The 15914-nt window shown below is 51.0% G+C and overlaps 1 pseudogene; it reads right to left on the bottom strand.

The window, feature by feature from the left end:
• Positions 1-343: 343 nt before the first annotated feature.
• LOC136660851 (5S ribosomal RNA) lies at positions 344-462 on the bottom strand (annotated as a pseudogene).
• Between the last annotated feature and the right edge of the window lie 15452 nt (positions 463-15914).

Here is a 15914-nt window from a genome sequence, read left to right on the forward strand (position 1 = left end):
CCCTCCCAACACTTTATTTCAGTGGATGTCCCCTGGTTCTGGTGTTATGTGAGAGTGTAAAGAGTATCTCTCTATCCACTTTATCCTTCCCATGCATAATTTTGTATGTCTCAATCATGTCCCCCCTCAGGCGCCATTTTTCTAGGTTGAAGAGGCCCAAATGCTGAAGCCTTTCCTCATAAGGAAGGTGCCCCAGCCAGTAATCATCTTAGTTGCTCTCTTTTGCACCTTTTCCATTTCCACTATGTCATTTTTGAGATGTGGCGACCAGAACTGGACATAATACTCCAGGTGTGGTTGGCAACCTGGTTGGCAACCTTCAGTCTCGAAAGACTATGGTATAAGCCTACAGCACCCAGTATTCCCAGGAGGTCTCCCATCCAAGTACTAACCAGGCCTGACCCTGCTTAGCTTCCGAGATCAGACAAGATCGGGCATGTGCAGGGTAACAGTGGCCTTACCATCAATTTGTACAATGGCATTATAATATTAGCCGTTTTATTCTCAATACCTTTTCTAATGATCCCAAGCATAGAATTGGCCTTCTTTACTGCCGCCGCACATTGGGTCGACACTTTCATCGACCTGTCCACCCCCCCACCAAGATCTCCCTCCTGTTCTGTCACAGATAGCTCAGAACCCATTAGCCTCTATGTGAAGTTTTGATTTTTTGCCCCAATGTGCATGACTTTACACTGAAACGCATCTGCCATTTTGCTGCCCAGTCTCCCAGTTTGGAGAGATCCTTCTGGAGCTCCTCACAATCACGTCTGGTATTCACCACTTGGAAAAGTTTGGTGTCGTCTGCAAACGTAGCCACCTGACTTCTCAACCCTGTCTCCAGGTCATTTATGAAGAGGTTGAAAAGCACCGGTCCCAGGACATAGGAAGCTCAGCTGTCTGGCTTGCATGGTCAGTCAGGGGTCAGAAACCAAGAGCTTTCCACAGACCAGTGCCTACAAAGGATGTCATTTCCCCTTCCTAGAAAGAGGCGACACATCTCACCTCCAGCTCTGCCCACTTTCCAGGACTGTCTGGGCACCAGGCAATAGGCTGCCTGGCTTCTCCTGGCTCCCTTTAGTGAGGAGCAGCCAGCCAGAGTTGCTCCCTGGGTGCCTTTTACTCTCCGCTAGGATGCCAACCGTTCATTTTGACCTCAGAAGAAGAGCAGTTAAGACCCTGGACAGGATGGGCTCTCATGCTCAGCCTGTGGGAGAGCAGAGGATGGACCTTGAGCCTCCCCGGGAATGGAGGAGCTGCCTGGGTGGGTGGTGACCCAAGCAAGAGAGGCCTGCAGAGTGTGTGTCAGGACAGCAGCTCTCAGCACAACTCCCAGACACGTTATGGAGAAGGAGGTGCAGTGGGCAGGCATCAGGCCAGATCAGACAGTTGGTGCTCCCAACAGGGAGAGTGTAAGGAGCAGCTCCTTCCCTCCTGATTCTCCATGCCTTACAAAAATGGAGGAACACATGTTCCCATTAGCCATTTGCTGGAGGGGAGCTTTGGGGGATGTGCTGTCAGTCTGCACATAGAGGTCTCATTTGAATACTATTTGCATGCTGCAGGTAGACAAAGTGCCACTGTGTTAAAACACTCACTCACTCACTCACTCACTCACACACACACACACACACACACACACACACACACACACACACACACATACAGAGCTGTGTGAAGGGAAGCAAGCAGCCCAGCGCCATCCGCTGGCAAGCAGCCCCCCCCCCCGCAAGCAAGGCCCCACGCGGCTGGTTTCAGAGAGGCTTTTAATTAAACTCCTGCTTGCCAAGATTGCTTTGTAGATGCGTGGCGGAGGACACGGCTCCCCTCCAGGGAACGTCACAGGCAGATACAATCCCTCTCTCTGCCTGGGTAATGCCCTTTGTGAGTCCTATACAAGGAGGAGGAGGGGTGACCCGAGTGCCTGTCATGGCCTCCCTAGGTAGACACATGTATTTGTGGCTCATAGCAGGCCTGCACAGGTGGCAGGCCAGGGAAGCTCTGGCCTCGCTGCCCTTTGCTCCTGTCCACAGGCCCCAACAGGGGCATGCGGTGTTGCGTGAGGGATGTTACCTGTGTCTAGCAAGCCAGGCCGGGACTGCAGCAGGGTTGGGCCAAGGTCCTGCTGGGGGTGTGGGTGCCATGCAGAAGGTCTCCTACAGGTGCTTCCATGATCGGAGGATAACTTTTCATGTCCTCAGTGCCTTGGATATGCCCTGAACACTGCCACCCTGTCAGGCTCAGCGGTCAACCATAGTTATCCATTGTCTGGGGTGGAAAAGTATTTCTCCATCAGACCTGATCAGCTGATGTAACTAAGAGGGACCTGCAGGTCAGCCAGGAGGGACCAGCATGACTGTTCTCTTTTAGCCCTTAGAGAGCCATGGGTGCAGAGTTCGACTCAGGCAAAGGAGGGACATATCACGATGGCATTTTTATCTTGCCTCCCTCCAAATTGCTTGGAGTGATATGATGGGTTCTCCTTCCCCCTTCACCCTCACAAGAACCCTGTGAGGTGGTCAGGCTGAGAAGGGGGGCCTCTGATCCATGGTCACCCAGTGAACTGTATGCATTGTTTACTGCTGATGTGCACATTGCTCTCCCCGGCCCTAAGCTGCTGCTCTAACCACTGCTCCAGGTGGGCTCTGCTTGTTGTCTGGTCTTAGCTGCCTTTGCTTCAGAGGAGGCCCTTTGGATGTTGGTGGCCCTGATGTTCACCTCGCTATGCGCTCAGGAGTGCAGCCACAGTGACTTTAAAGCAGGACAGGGTGGGCTGAACACTGGTGCTCTGAGGCAAGCTGTTTGCTGGGATTGCTCTGGAAATTTATGCAGGCCTTGCCTGCGCTGGCAAAAAGCCAGGCCTCATGTCCTTGGGCCAGCAAATGAGGACTCAGTAGAGGTTCCCGAGTGCCAATCCGCCTAAGGTCTTCAGGAAACACTCCTCTTCTTAGGTGGTTGCAAAGTTGGTGATACGCTACATAGGTGAGTCTGACTGAAAAAGTGGAGCCCTGGCAAGACTCAGGGCAACGGGTCATTGGTGGTGGCCAGCTCCACAGGCCCCTCTTCCTCCAGCATAGGGGACGACGACACCTGGTCCAAAATCCTTGCCAAGCCAGCCAGGCAAGAGAGAAATGCAGCTGCCTGCTTCAGAGAAGAACTAATGAGTAGGTATCTTCTATGGCTGTGATAATTACCAATTTTCTGTATTTATGAAAATGTCATAAATATTGAAGTGTGGCATTATTATCTCTATAGAGACTGATTTAGCATGAATATGGAAATTTGTTAATTATCACTAAAGCTGTTCATTAAATTCTGAAAGTTTTTTTAAAAACCCTCACAAATAAGTATGTCATTTACTCATTACATTCGTCCAAACCACACATTTCCATATTGACCTGTTTTGCTTATTCCTTTGGTGATGCAGGTCCAGGAAATCCACCAGAACAGCATCTTCCTGGTGGTGGTAGAGCTTCTGGCAGCCCCAGGGCAGCTCAGGAGTTCCAGACCCTTCTCATGCATGGGGGGGGGGCATGCAAAGAGACCTTGCTGCATCTGCCTGGCAATGCTCCACCCATATGCATCAACTGATGTGGCATTTGGGGCCACCAGCTCGGGCATCTGGCCAGAGCTGCAGGGTGTCAGCATTCAACGCCTCTCCTGCTGCTCCCCACCCCTACCACTTCAAATACCAACCAGTGGCAGCTGCATATTGGCATGCTCCCTGTTACTGGTACCATACTGAAATCATACCACCGGACACCTGCGGTGCTCAGGAAGAAATCCTGGTGCTGTTGCTCCTCCCCCAATCTGCCCCGGGCGAAAATGAGGAAAAGGCTTTGCTGTCACAAGGATACAAAGTCAGGCAGAGAGAGAGAGAAAACCAGTCCTCAAGAGCCTCTCCCCCAGGCGTGTGGAGAATTCCCACCAACCTCTGCTGTGGCATGTACCCAAGAGTATGAGAGGGCTGGAGCAGCACTCTGAGTCCAGCCACTCAACAGGCAGAAGGAGGAGAGCAGCACAAGAACAAGATTGAAGTTAACCGGGGGGGGGGGGGTTTGCAAAAGTTAAGGAGGAAAGAAACATGACCAGTAGGCTTTGGAAAAGGCTTGCAATGCCCAGGTGCAGATCTCAGTAAGAATGCAAACAGATAATTACAGGCAAACTACAAAGTGACACAAAATTCCCCAACATGTCTACAGCTTCCAGGTCTCTACCTATACTTACTACAGCATCAGCCCCACAACTCTCTGAACCCCCATAGAGGAGAGCTCTCCCCTCGTGAAGGCGGCTAGAGCTGGACCACACACTGATCTTTCCTGAAGGAAGCCAAGTGAGAGCACATGCAAGCATCCATACAAGTCTGACCCTCAGGAACCAAGGGCTGAGGAGGATAATCAAGGGCCGCCTAGGGTGCCCTTCGGGGAGAAAGGCGGAATATAAATCTACTAAATAAATAAACAAATAAATAAATAAACAGGTACTGTGGGTCTGTCCGATTGGAGGTTAACAATCCCCTGGGCAGCCCTTCTTGCCCTCCTACTTAGCTAGGTGGATGGATGCCCACTCAGCTGGCGCATGCTGATCCCAGTAGGTGGGCTGGTGAGGAGCTATTATGCCAGTGGGAAGGGAACCTGGGTGATGGAGACACGATCCACAAGCTGCCTGTCTGCTCAACTGTGCAGCGGGTCTGATCTCAAAGTGCACAGGAACACAGGAGGGATGGGGCCAGCATGCTAGAAGCAACTGGTGGGCCTCTGTGGGAAGCAGGATGTTGGGCCTGTTGGGGGCCTTGAGCCTGATCCAGCAGGGCATCCTTATGGCCAATCCCAGAACGATGGAGTACAGAAACCGCATTTGTTGCATTCATGTTGGCCAAGTCTTGGGAAGCAGAAGAGAGCTTGCAGAGCTTCTGGCTCACAAGTCAATCTGGTGCCCTGGGTTTCTTACTGAGTGCACTTTTGCATGATTTTGCTTGTGCCAGTTCTCAAAGGCCTGGGGAGGAGCGCGCATTCCTAGCTGCAGGCTCCAGATTCCAGTGGGTCCCTGTTCCCTCCCTTCTTTTGTTCCCTCCTCATATGAATGTGGATTCCATGATGACAAGGATCTTCTCCTGTCTTCTAGCATATTTGAGACAATTGTTCACTAGAGCAGGTCCGCTGATTGCACAGCAAGAACAGATTGCTGCAGATAGTCTTGGGGTGTGTGTGGGGCAGCGACTGTAGGCTGAAGCAAGTAGGGATGCCTCTTAGTCTCTGCATGGAGAAGCAAAGATTCCTGACTCGAGCAATGCCAGATGCCCATAAGCCCTTCTCTGTCCTGCTCTGTCTCCTCTTGTGTCCTAACAGGGCCAGTCTTCCAACTCTTCATCCTCCATGTTGTCTCACTAGGCCAGGGGTCGGCAACCTTAAACATTCAAAGAGCCATTTGGACCTGTTTTCTGGAGAAAAGAAAACCTCGGGAGCCACAAAACCCTTTTGACATCTAAAATGAAGATAACACTGCATATATAGTTTTTTTTTACCTTTATGCTATGTATAAAAAAACTATAGTGTGTTGCATTTTTGAAATGAATGAACTGCTACAGAGAAAACAATATGTAACATATTTTAATGTTACAAGATCACCATAATCTTAAATTTAGAATTACATATAAAAAACGAAAGAGCTAAAATAAAATACATTTAAATTAAATACTAATTTATTTTCCCAGGGCCTGCCCTAGCCAATTTGGTGCTATAGGCAAGACTTGGGCTGGTGCCCTCCCTAGCAGAAAATCCTGACCAACAGTAAATAGTCATCTTTGTGTCTTTTCCACAGTAATGTAAAAGAGGTACAATGAAATACAAAATCTAATGACTAGTATTTTTCAATACAATGAAGAGATTTATAGTTATTACTCCCCCTTGTATGTCCCAATTTATAATGCACTCCCCTCTTGTATATGCAACTTTTATAATGCACTCCCCTCTTACAGGTCCCATTTTTATAATGTAGCCCCTTCTTGTAGCTCCCTTGTAGGTGCTGGGGCACCTTCCTTATGAGGAAAGGCTACGGCGTTTGGGCCTCTTCAGCCTAGAAAAGAGGCACCTGAGGGGGGACATGATTGAGACATACAAAATTATGCAGGGGATGGGCAGAGTGGATAGGGAGATGCTCTTTACACTCTCACATAACACTAAAACCAGGGGACATCCTCTACCTGTCTCCTCAGAAGTCAATCCCAGAAGAGTGAACGGGGCTTCCTCCCAGGGAAGTGTGGACAGGCTCCTCTCCCTGTCTACTCAGAAGTCAGCCCCAGTAGAGGGAACGGGGCTTCCTCCCAGGGAAGTGTGGACAGGAATGCAGCTCACTTCGCTCCTTCCTGCCCATTGCCTCAGCAGCGCTGCGTCTCCCGCGCTTCTCCAACCAGCCTCGCCTCTTCCGTTCAGCCCCCTGCCCGCTGCAGGGCGAAGGAAGGAAGAGCGCAGGGAAGAGGTGCCCGGCTGCCCCCCCCCGCACCTGCTCGCAGTGGGGCGGGGAGAGCAGGTCCAGGAGAGCGCAGCTGAGGAAGGAGCTGCTGTGCAGGGGAGGGGGCGGCGCTTTGCAGGGAAGGAGCTGCAGCTTTGCAGGGAGGAGCGGTGCCCCGCATTCACCAGCAGCCACCCGTAGCACATCGCTGGGTGTGCACATCGCAGGGGCCCTCGGGGCTAGGCTGGCTGGGCGGAGGCCAAGGGGAAGGGCGCCCCACTTCCAGCCCCCACTGGGGAGCCGCATCACTCTGAAAACACAGGTTGCTGACCCCAGCACTAGGCAATGGAACTGCCTGCTCTTGCAACATCCATTTGCAGATTAGCAGGTCCAACCATTAGTGAATTGGGCCACCCCCACTATCCTCAACACAAGTGTTTCCCTGTCACAAGTCTGTCAGGAGCCCAATTTCCACCCAGACTGAACTGCCAGATGACCTTGTGTGCTTTTGTGGCGGTTCCTGGTTGCCTGTTGTGGGTCTTCCTGCAATACTGATTCTAGGGAGCAATGAGCACTCACTAGGTTCTACCAAGCAAGAATGTCGTGATTTGAGAGGCACACTTGACCACAGGAGGAGGTGGGAATGGGTGTCAGACTGTGCCAGGCCTGCAATTCATGGAGACCATTAGGGATTAGACGAAGGAATTCCCAGGTGCCCAGCCCTGAGGCACAGGAGGACGAGTGCAGTAACTCAGAGCACCAAACTCCACAAACACAGCAAGCAAAACGATGACCCACCTGGATCCCTTTCAAGGTAAGGTGCAATATAAACAAATTTAGATGGAGAAACATTGACACGCAGGGCACACATCTAGCTCTTCCCTCACAGCCTCTTCAGTGTGAGGAACCTTTTACTCCTAGAGTCTGACATTTGGTATTAAACAGAAATAATTCATACTGAAGGTGGCGTGCTTGTGGGATTCAGGGCCAGGAGCAAAACTGGAGAGCCTCCAGTGGACCCCTGGCATTCCTTATGCCAGGAAAGCTGTTCCCCACTGTTTTCCCCCAACTGCCCCCCCCCAAATTCCACCCAACATAGCAGAAGCTTCTCGTGCACCTGAAATTCCAAGTAAGTTCTAGCAAAATCAGAGGAGAAACCTCCAACGCCATGTTGACTTTCCCAAATTTGGAGCATGGTTGAAAGAACCTTGGGCATCCGGATGGGAGTTGATGGACTGGCAGTGGGGGGGGGGAGGGGTCTGACTCTCACAAGGAGGCTGATTTGAACAAATCCATCATATGGTCTCCTTTTCCAGCCCCAACAGCGCTTTTCATGACCCTTCAGGGATGGAATATTTCTGGTGTGACAAACTGGCTGTGGGCATGTGGGAAAGGGCAGTTGTTCAGGAGCAGCAGCGATGCTTTGCCTGCAGAAGCCCACCAGTAGTTCCCCCCACAAAGGCCTTTACAAAGACCTCATGTGGCAGGCCTGAGAGGCCTGAGAAAGTGCTTGGAGATCGACTGCCAGGCCATGTTGGCGATGCTGGGCTGGAGAGCCAAGCAGACTAACTCCGGAGTAGCTGACATGGTGGCTCACTTCTGGGAAGAGCTTGGCTATGAAAGGAGCACTGTCAAAATGCCCCTCTACTCCTTTGCTGGCCAACAGGTTCAGCCCATAGTCAGCACCACCGCCACCTCCTTAGAAGGGCAGCTCTGTGCCTCCCAAGGGCTTCCTCAGCCTCCCATGGCAGAAGGACCTCCCATGTGGTCCCATGTATGTTCCTCCCATGGAACATACAAACAGCTCAACAGCTGACTCTTCCAGGCCACTGCCAGCCCTGCAGATACCACTGAGAGCCACTTAGAACAAAGTGTGAAAGGCCATTTTGCATTCTGAAAGACCTTCCTGAGTGGGAGCCCCTGAAGTGGTGGAGGCTGGCAGCAGTGGCGCCCGCCTCACTCCAGCAGGCACAGAGAGCATCGCCATGCTGGGAGCGACCCGGAGAGCAAAGGTGGGACAGGAAGGAGGCAGATTACAAATTCAGTCACATTTGAAAATTTTCTGCTACAATAATTCACTTTATGTAGAATTAATGTGGCTGATTGAACGTTTGTGCTGCAGTTTACTTATAATTAACATTTTATGGTGAACAGATTTCACCATCGCCTCCATGCTGGGAACGCCAAGCCATAGGTCAAAAACAGAGATGAAACAGAGAAGCGCAAAACAGGCATGCTCAAATATTAATGAGGTTTTAATTTACTGCTTTAAAAATGCATCTTTCATCAACGTCTGTATATCAAATCATTATTTCAATTTTTCCTCCTCACATCACATTAAACCTATAACAGACTTTTCTGGCCCTTGCGCAGCTTGAAGGGAGAGGCACTTATTTGGATGGATCATACTTGGGAAGGGAAGGGCACTGAAGCTTCCTCCCCTTCTGCAGGCTTTCTGCTTGCACACTGGTCTTGACCAGCTGGCTCTCCTGCCTTGCTGTTGAGAGAGGAAGATGGCGCCAGCCAAGCCCTATGTGATCTCCTCACTGGGAGCCTTTCTCCTGCTGAAGGTTCCCCACTCCTGGGACACAAGCACACTCCCTGGGGAAAACTCCAAAGGCAGCTGTTTTTCCTTCCAGCTTGCCCTTGAAACATGGTGTCAACGTTGGTCACCAGTTCCCCTTTCCTTGCCCATCTGCTATTTGATCCGTGCCCTGTTTGTGTCCCTCATAACCCCTGCTGCTGTTCTGACACCTCCACTTTTCACTGTTTGATGATCTGATTGGTATCAGCTTTGCCACACCTTGTAAACTGTCATGCGTTGCTACTACTTACTTAACCAAATAGGGGTGGCCAAGGGTGCCCTCAGCTCACTCAATCCCAGTTTTCCACTAAAGTGTAATTAGGAAGTGGGGTCCCAGTCGCTATCCACTAGGTACTGTGCCTATTTTGCCCTCCATTTCTCTTCTTCATATAATCAAATCCTGGGTGGAGTGGACTCCTGCCAAGGAGAGTCCATTGCAAAGGCCTTGGCATGCTTACTCCTCAGTATGTGCTGCTTTGTTCAGTGGGGCCTGCTTCCTGATAAAGCTGTTCAGGACCACAGCCCAAGGTCACTTTCTCCTGGGAGACCTGCTGCCTTTCCTCTAGATAGAACACCCATTGCCTAACCTCCAGCACCTGGCATGGGAGGCAATTTTCCTGCAACTCTAGCTGGTTTTGAAGCTTTCTGGGAGGAGCAACTGAGTTGGACAGTGTCTGGGGCAATACATCCACCAGGACAGTCATCTAGAAACCAGAGTGAAATGAGTGGGGAGCCCCACTCCCCATTGCTGGGGCCTACTGCTGGCTGGCTGGGCTCTGTTCAGTTCTGCAGGATATATTCCTGGCAGGCTGCAGATGGTTCTGTAGGGAGCTGGAGGCCATGCTCTTAATGGTGGCTGGTTTGCTTGTTCTTATCTCCAGGACCTGCCCAAAGGAATCAGGGTGCCCAAAGGAATCAGCCATCCACTCCAAACAGAAGAACCTATTTTGGTGCTTTTTGAAATCTTGCAAGTGTAAAAAAAGCCAGGAAGAAGAAGACGCTCTTCAGCACTGTTCCACCCTTTTTGCACTGTGCCTTTCAAAAGAAACAACACTATAGTAACCAGGGCCCAAGGAGCTTCTGCCTACGACCAGAGTTTCCTGACTGATTGTCCCAGAAAGCCTCCCCAGCACACTCAGACATCAATTCCTTCTCTGAAAGTTGCCCAGCCAGAATGGGAGAGAGGCACCAAGGGCCACCAGTAGGAGACCGAAAGCTACAAGTGCAGACTCAGGACCCCTCAGTCAACCTGGCATGAGGGGCGCAGCCAGCCGAGAGAGAGGAAGGCCTGGAGGAAGCTGGCCACAGATCTGTCCTCCTCTGCACCTCTCCAGACTGGGCCTCAAACTGCCACTGCCACGCAGTCCACAGATACATGCAACTTCTCCTTTTGCCCCCAAACATTCTGCTGGTTTTGCTAGAACGTCTCAGAAAAGCTGCCTCCCCACAGCCTCCTATCTGGAGGCCCCCAAGACCTGCAGGGGGCTCTTTCTCTTGCGGGGCCACTCTCCTTCTCCACCATATCCAGGGTTGGCCAAATTACAGTGGCGAACTGGTATGCAGGGGAAGGTGGAGCCTCCCGGCAAGCCTTTGGGGAACACCATCTGGTTTGCAGCTCTGCCCTTGATACCCAGAGTGTGGGGAACCCAGGGAGGGAGGCTCCAGCCTGGAAGCTCTTGATTTTGAAGGGCTGCTCAGAAAGCTTGCAGAGTAGCCCTGCTCAAGAAGTGCTCCAAAGCAAACAGGCTGTGCTTCCCTACCCCTTCAGCACCAGAAAGAGACTGCAGGGTGGGGTAATTGTCACAAGGACAGGGAGACATCTGCCTTAGGTTTTGGAACACGGCTGGCTCACATGCGGCCAACTTGCGAGCATCTGTTTGTAAACTGCTCCCCCCAGGGAACTCAGACCGTCTTGCCCCCACCTCACCTCTTGTACCAGCCACCAGCCACCAGCAAGGGGTGGGGTGGCTGGGTCAGAAAAGAAGCTGCACTGCATACAAACCCAGCAAGGCCTCTGAGCTGGGACTGCTGAACACTGCTAGGAAATGCAGAGACATGCAGGCAGGCAAAGAAAGCCCCCTTCCCCTGGACACCCTGAGACTCCTCCCCCTATCTACGCCAGGGATTCTAGCCCTTCCATCCCACGGCTCAGTTTGGGGTCATTCTATGTATTTATGGACCCTGAAAGAAGGAAAATGTCAGCAATGCACAAGAAATAATTACATCACTTGCATGCCAACAGTGCCGGATTTTTTCCCAAGTTTTCTTTTTTATAGTCGAAAGCCACAAAATATCTGTGGGAATTATTTCTAATTTTTAAACAGCACCAAAAGAATTAAAGCACAACAGAAAATGAAGGCTTGTGGGGGGGGGGGCTGGGAAGAGAGAGGGGGGGAGGGTTAAGCTCAAAGGCAGAGAGCGAAATGGACCAGATTATACAAAATTAAAAAGCAAATACGAGCAGACAATTTGTGCCGAGTGATTGCGAGCAATTACAGGCGGGCTTTTCTGGAGGGAAAATGGGGGGGGGGGCATTGCAGCTTAAAAGGAGACTTTATTCATTCCTGATCAGCTTCTCCTTCTATTCTCTCCTTTATTCTTCGATATCATTTTTTTCAAAAAGGCAGCCCTTCAGATGTTACACATCCAACTCTGCGAATCCCACCTCTGGGCAATGAGGGTGGAATTCAGCTTCCAATCGGCTCTTTCTACAACCCTGAAAAACCAATTTGCTCATAAAGAATAAAAAAATGGGAAAAGCACAACAAGAGCTCTGCGTTTCTCTTGGAGGAGCGCTTCAATTTTACTGTAATTGTCAGGAGAAGGGGCCGCTTTGATCTCCAGAATCATCATTATCTTTCAAACGTCTGTGCATTCATTTAGCAGCTGCACTTTGACAGGAGGGCATCAAACGGGGGGGGGGGGTGTTGCAGGCTAGCCCCTCTCTTGCCTACCCCACATTTTCACTTCCCCTAAGAATATTTGCAAGACCACAAGGCTGGTGCGAAGCTCTGCATTTAGGGTGGGGAGGACCAGCTCTCCAAGAGTAAGGAGATGCTGTGGTCTGCTGGCCCTCTCTCCTTTCCTCACCCCCAGGCAGAAGCAACTAGGAGGGTGGGTGCAAGGGTTAGTCCAGGGTGTTCTTTGCCTTCTTCTGATTTCCATTCTTGGCTGATCTTTTCCATCACTCCATGGTTCAAAGAGCACCATTTTCTCTTTGGGTTGGGCAGCACTCTCAGATCCATCTAGGTAGGAAAAGGCTCACCCTGATGGGGTGATGAAGCACTTGGGGCAGCCCATGCAGCTCCTTGCCAGCTGAAAGGCCCAGCTACACAATGGGTGACAGGGCTAAGCTGCCACCAAGGAAGTGAGGTGGTGCTGGCTTCCCAAGCACCACCTTGCATTTGGGCCCAGTGAACAAAGCATTCGCTTTCCCCCAGCCTCCAGGCAATCCCTTCCTTCTCATCACTCAGCCTCAGACAAGCCCTGCCAGGTAGCTGGGCCAAAAAGCTGCGGTGCAATTCAGGCCCTTCTTGGCTAGCAATCCACTTGCCTGCACTGCCCACTGTGTCCCCAAGCCTTGCCCTAATTAGCCCTACAACCCCTGTCGACCACATTCCCTTCCCCGTCACCCTCTGATTTATGTTCAATTTGTGCAAATGGAGAAAATGATATTTTTTATTTCAGTGTCATTTCTGCAATGAGGTTATTAGAAGAGGGATGAGAGGAAGAGCGAGAACGGCCTTGCACTTGGCCATACGGACTATTGATCCCGGCATGATTTCCCTTTGCAATAACCATTAGTCCAATATTATTTTTATTATTTGCAAGCCTCAAATAATTCTGCCTCCCTTATTTGCTTTTGCAAAACCACCACCACAAAGCTGAAGGCCTTTTCTCTCAAGCCAGCAGCAGATCTGAATATCGGCCTTCGCAAAACTGTCATCTCTGTCAGTTGCAGAGGGTGACGTGGAGGGAAGCCGGAAATGCTTCTGAGGGTCTGAAGTTGGTGCATCCTAGCAATTCTCCCCCCCCACCCCATGAGCAAAGCATGAGGCTGGTAGGAGGCACAATACACTGCCTGGGTGCTGCTTGGCACAAGGCAGGGACTGGTGTCCATCACCCCAGGGAATCCTGGGAATTGTAGTTCCAGAAGGTAGGCACAAAGACGCCTGTGAGGGAGGGCTAGCAATCCCAACACTCTCTGGGGAAGAAGTGGGAGCGTAAAGCAGGTACATTCAACATCAGAGTGTCTCTGCCCCTTGCAATGGGTCAGAACCGAAGCATGGTGGGTGGTGGTACCCAGGCCTCCCTTTCCTCAGCCCCTTAGCTGTAGCAGGACCCTCCCCAAAGAGGCCAGCTCTCTGGCACATGGCTGAGGCTTAGTTGTGAAGGCCTCCTTGCCTGCTGCAGTGGCTTTGAGGGCTGCCTGGGCTTATTTTGTGGTCTGTGGTTTTTGATTCTGCCCTTACAAGCTATCTTCAGTGTGTCCCCACATGCAGGTCAATCAACCAATAAAGTCTGCCCCCCCCCCTCATGTGCATGTGTGACTTCTTCCCAAGGTTGCTGTTTGAGTGCATTTGGCTAGCCAAGCACCGCCAGGGAAGGGGTCCTTCTTTCCTTCCTTCCTTCCTTCCTTTTGTCCCAGCATTTTGCCATCACTTTACAGATGGCTTTGTGTTGAATCTCCCTCCCCACTGGAACACAGGATGGGGGGTCCTCTCTTTAAAGCAGCTGAACAGCAAATACAAGAGGTGAGCACCCTTTGACAAGGCTGTTCTGTGGGCTGGTGGGGGCAGTGGAGGGAGGGAGAATGGGCTGTCAAACACAGGCTTCAGCACTGTTCAGGCCCTAATCCATTGGCCACTGGAAATGCCCATAATAAGCCATGCAGGGAGACAGTTCACAGAGGGTGCTTGAAAATGCTCCCAAGCAACCTCACACGTATCAAGAGAAAATCAAGGATCGGGGTGGATGGGATAGAGAGGAAGAGGGGGTGAGAACTGGGAAGCAGCCTCTTTCCACTCAGTCACCAGCTCTGAGCCGGGGTGGGGGAGGGACCAAACAAGTTCCTCCTTTGGGGCACTGTAATGGAAGATCAGAAAATCATCAGGTGGATGATGTGGTATTGACAGCGATTCCATGTTTTGACAGCTGTTTGACAGCTCTGGGAAGGGCAGGGCTGGTTCCACAGCTGTAATCAATCAAGGCCAACGGAGACCTTGATGGATACCTGAGCTTCATTTGACCTTGATGGGACTTTGAATGAGCTAAGGAGGTAGCTCACAGCTGAGCTGCATTTGGACTTAATGGAACATACAAGGATAAAAGGCAGCTTCAGAAGGAGCAAAGCTACCCAGACAGAGCTACCCTGACCCAGAGGGAACCAGACCTACAGGAGAAGGGGACTACCAGGACTCTGCTGGAGGACACAGAAGAGAAGATGGCCAGGACCCTGCTGGAGGAGACACTCTGCTGGAGAGGACACTGCTAGAGAGGGGGGACTTTGCTGCAGAAGACTGAATTGGGAAGGCTGGACTGTGCTTTGGAGATTGGATTGGACTTGGACTGGAGGCTTTGGACTTTTACCCCCTAAGTTAAGTGGAGTTCTGGGGAAGGGAAAGCCTCTGGACAAGAGGAATTGCTGGGAGTGTGTTTGTAGCAATAAATTCTTGTTAATTGCTCAACTGATGAGTTCTGCATTTCTTTGCACACCACAGCTGCTGTTCTTGGAAAAGGAGAGTGTTAATTAGCCAATAAGTGGGCATTAGAAGGGAGTTGGAATATTTGGATGGGACAGGCACCCACAAATCCATGGGGAGAGGGGGTGAGCTGGCTGCTTTCCTGGTTCTGGGTTGCCATGTGAGGGAGGGAGCAGGCAGCTGCTTTGCATTCCTGGTGTGTGCTGTATGCAAATCCCTCCCGGGGCTGATATGGCCTCTTTATTCAGGACCAGAGGGAAGCGACATTTGCCCTTGGCAACCGTGGCTAATTGGGAGGTGCTGTTCCCATTAGGAGCCGAAGGGAAATGGGCCAAGGGGCTTTGTTGCCAACAATGATCCCCCAAAGGACAAAGTGGGGCAGCTTCAGCCCCCCTTCCTTCCTGTCTGAAATAGAGGCAGGCCTTGATGGTGCTGTCGACAACTCCTCTTTGGGTGACAATAAGGCGGCTTGCTTGCGCTCCTTTGCTGGGCCCTCTGTGGACCAAGGAGGAGGCAGAAGTGCAGGTGACAGCTCTCCAGGCAGAGCTTCTGGAGTGGGGCTGGGTGGAAGGGCCCTGTGGCAAGGGGGGCACTCCTCTAGAAGAAGCCTCCTGGTTTCTGGAAGGAATTTTCAGGTTGCATTGTTGGCCTTATGATCTATGGAGTAGATTCATGTGCACCATTCATGTGCTCTCAGCATATGTGGTTGTGATTGATTGCTGCTGTCCAGTCTTCGATATTTATTTTTTTCTTTGATATTTATTTTGTATTTCATAAGGGGTGTGTGTGTTTAAAAGTTGTTGCAAGCTGCTTTGGGTATATCTTAAGTGAGATATAAATCCAATAAGCAAAATCAATCAAGGAAGAACCAAGGAGTGTGTTCCTAAAAGTCTCAGCCATGTCAGGCTAGCAGCAGTAACAACTGCCCTGCCCCAAATTTGGCCCGTTGTTTTCACTGCAGCTAAGGTCAGCCCACAGTCCCAAATGCACAAGTATCACTAGGAACTGTTACCCAGTGCAAGAGCTCATTGTGTCACCCCCATGATGGACTGTCTCCCATACAAGATCATACAAAATAAATCGCAATCTCATACGCATAGATTAAATGCAGTGGCATCACTAGGGTTGGTGTCACCCCCCATTAATTTTACTTAGATATTAAAATAACAGTACAGGTC

The sequence above is a fragment of the Tiliqua scincoides genome, chromosome 9 (genome assembly GCF_035046505.1).
Source record: "Tiliqua scincoides isolate rTilSci1 chromosome 9, rTilSci1.hap2, whole genome shotgun sequence".
Taxonomy (NCBI): Eukaryota; Metazoa; Chordata; class Lepidosauria; order Squamata; family Scincidae; genus Tiliqua; species Tiliqua scincoides.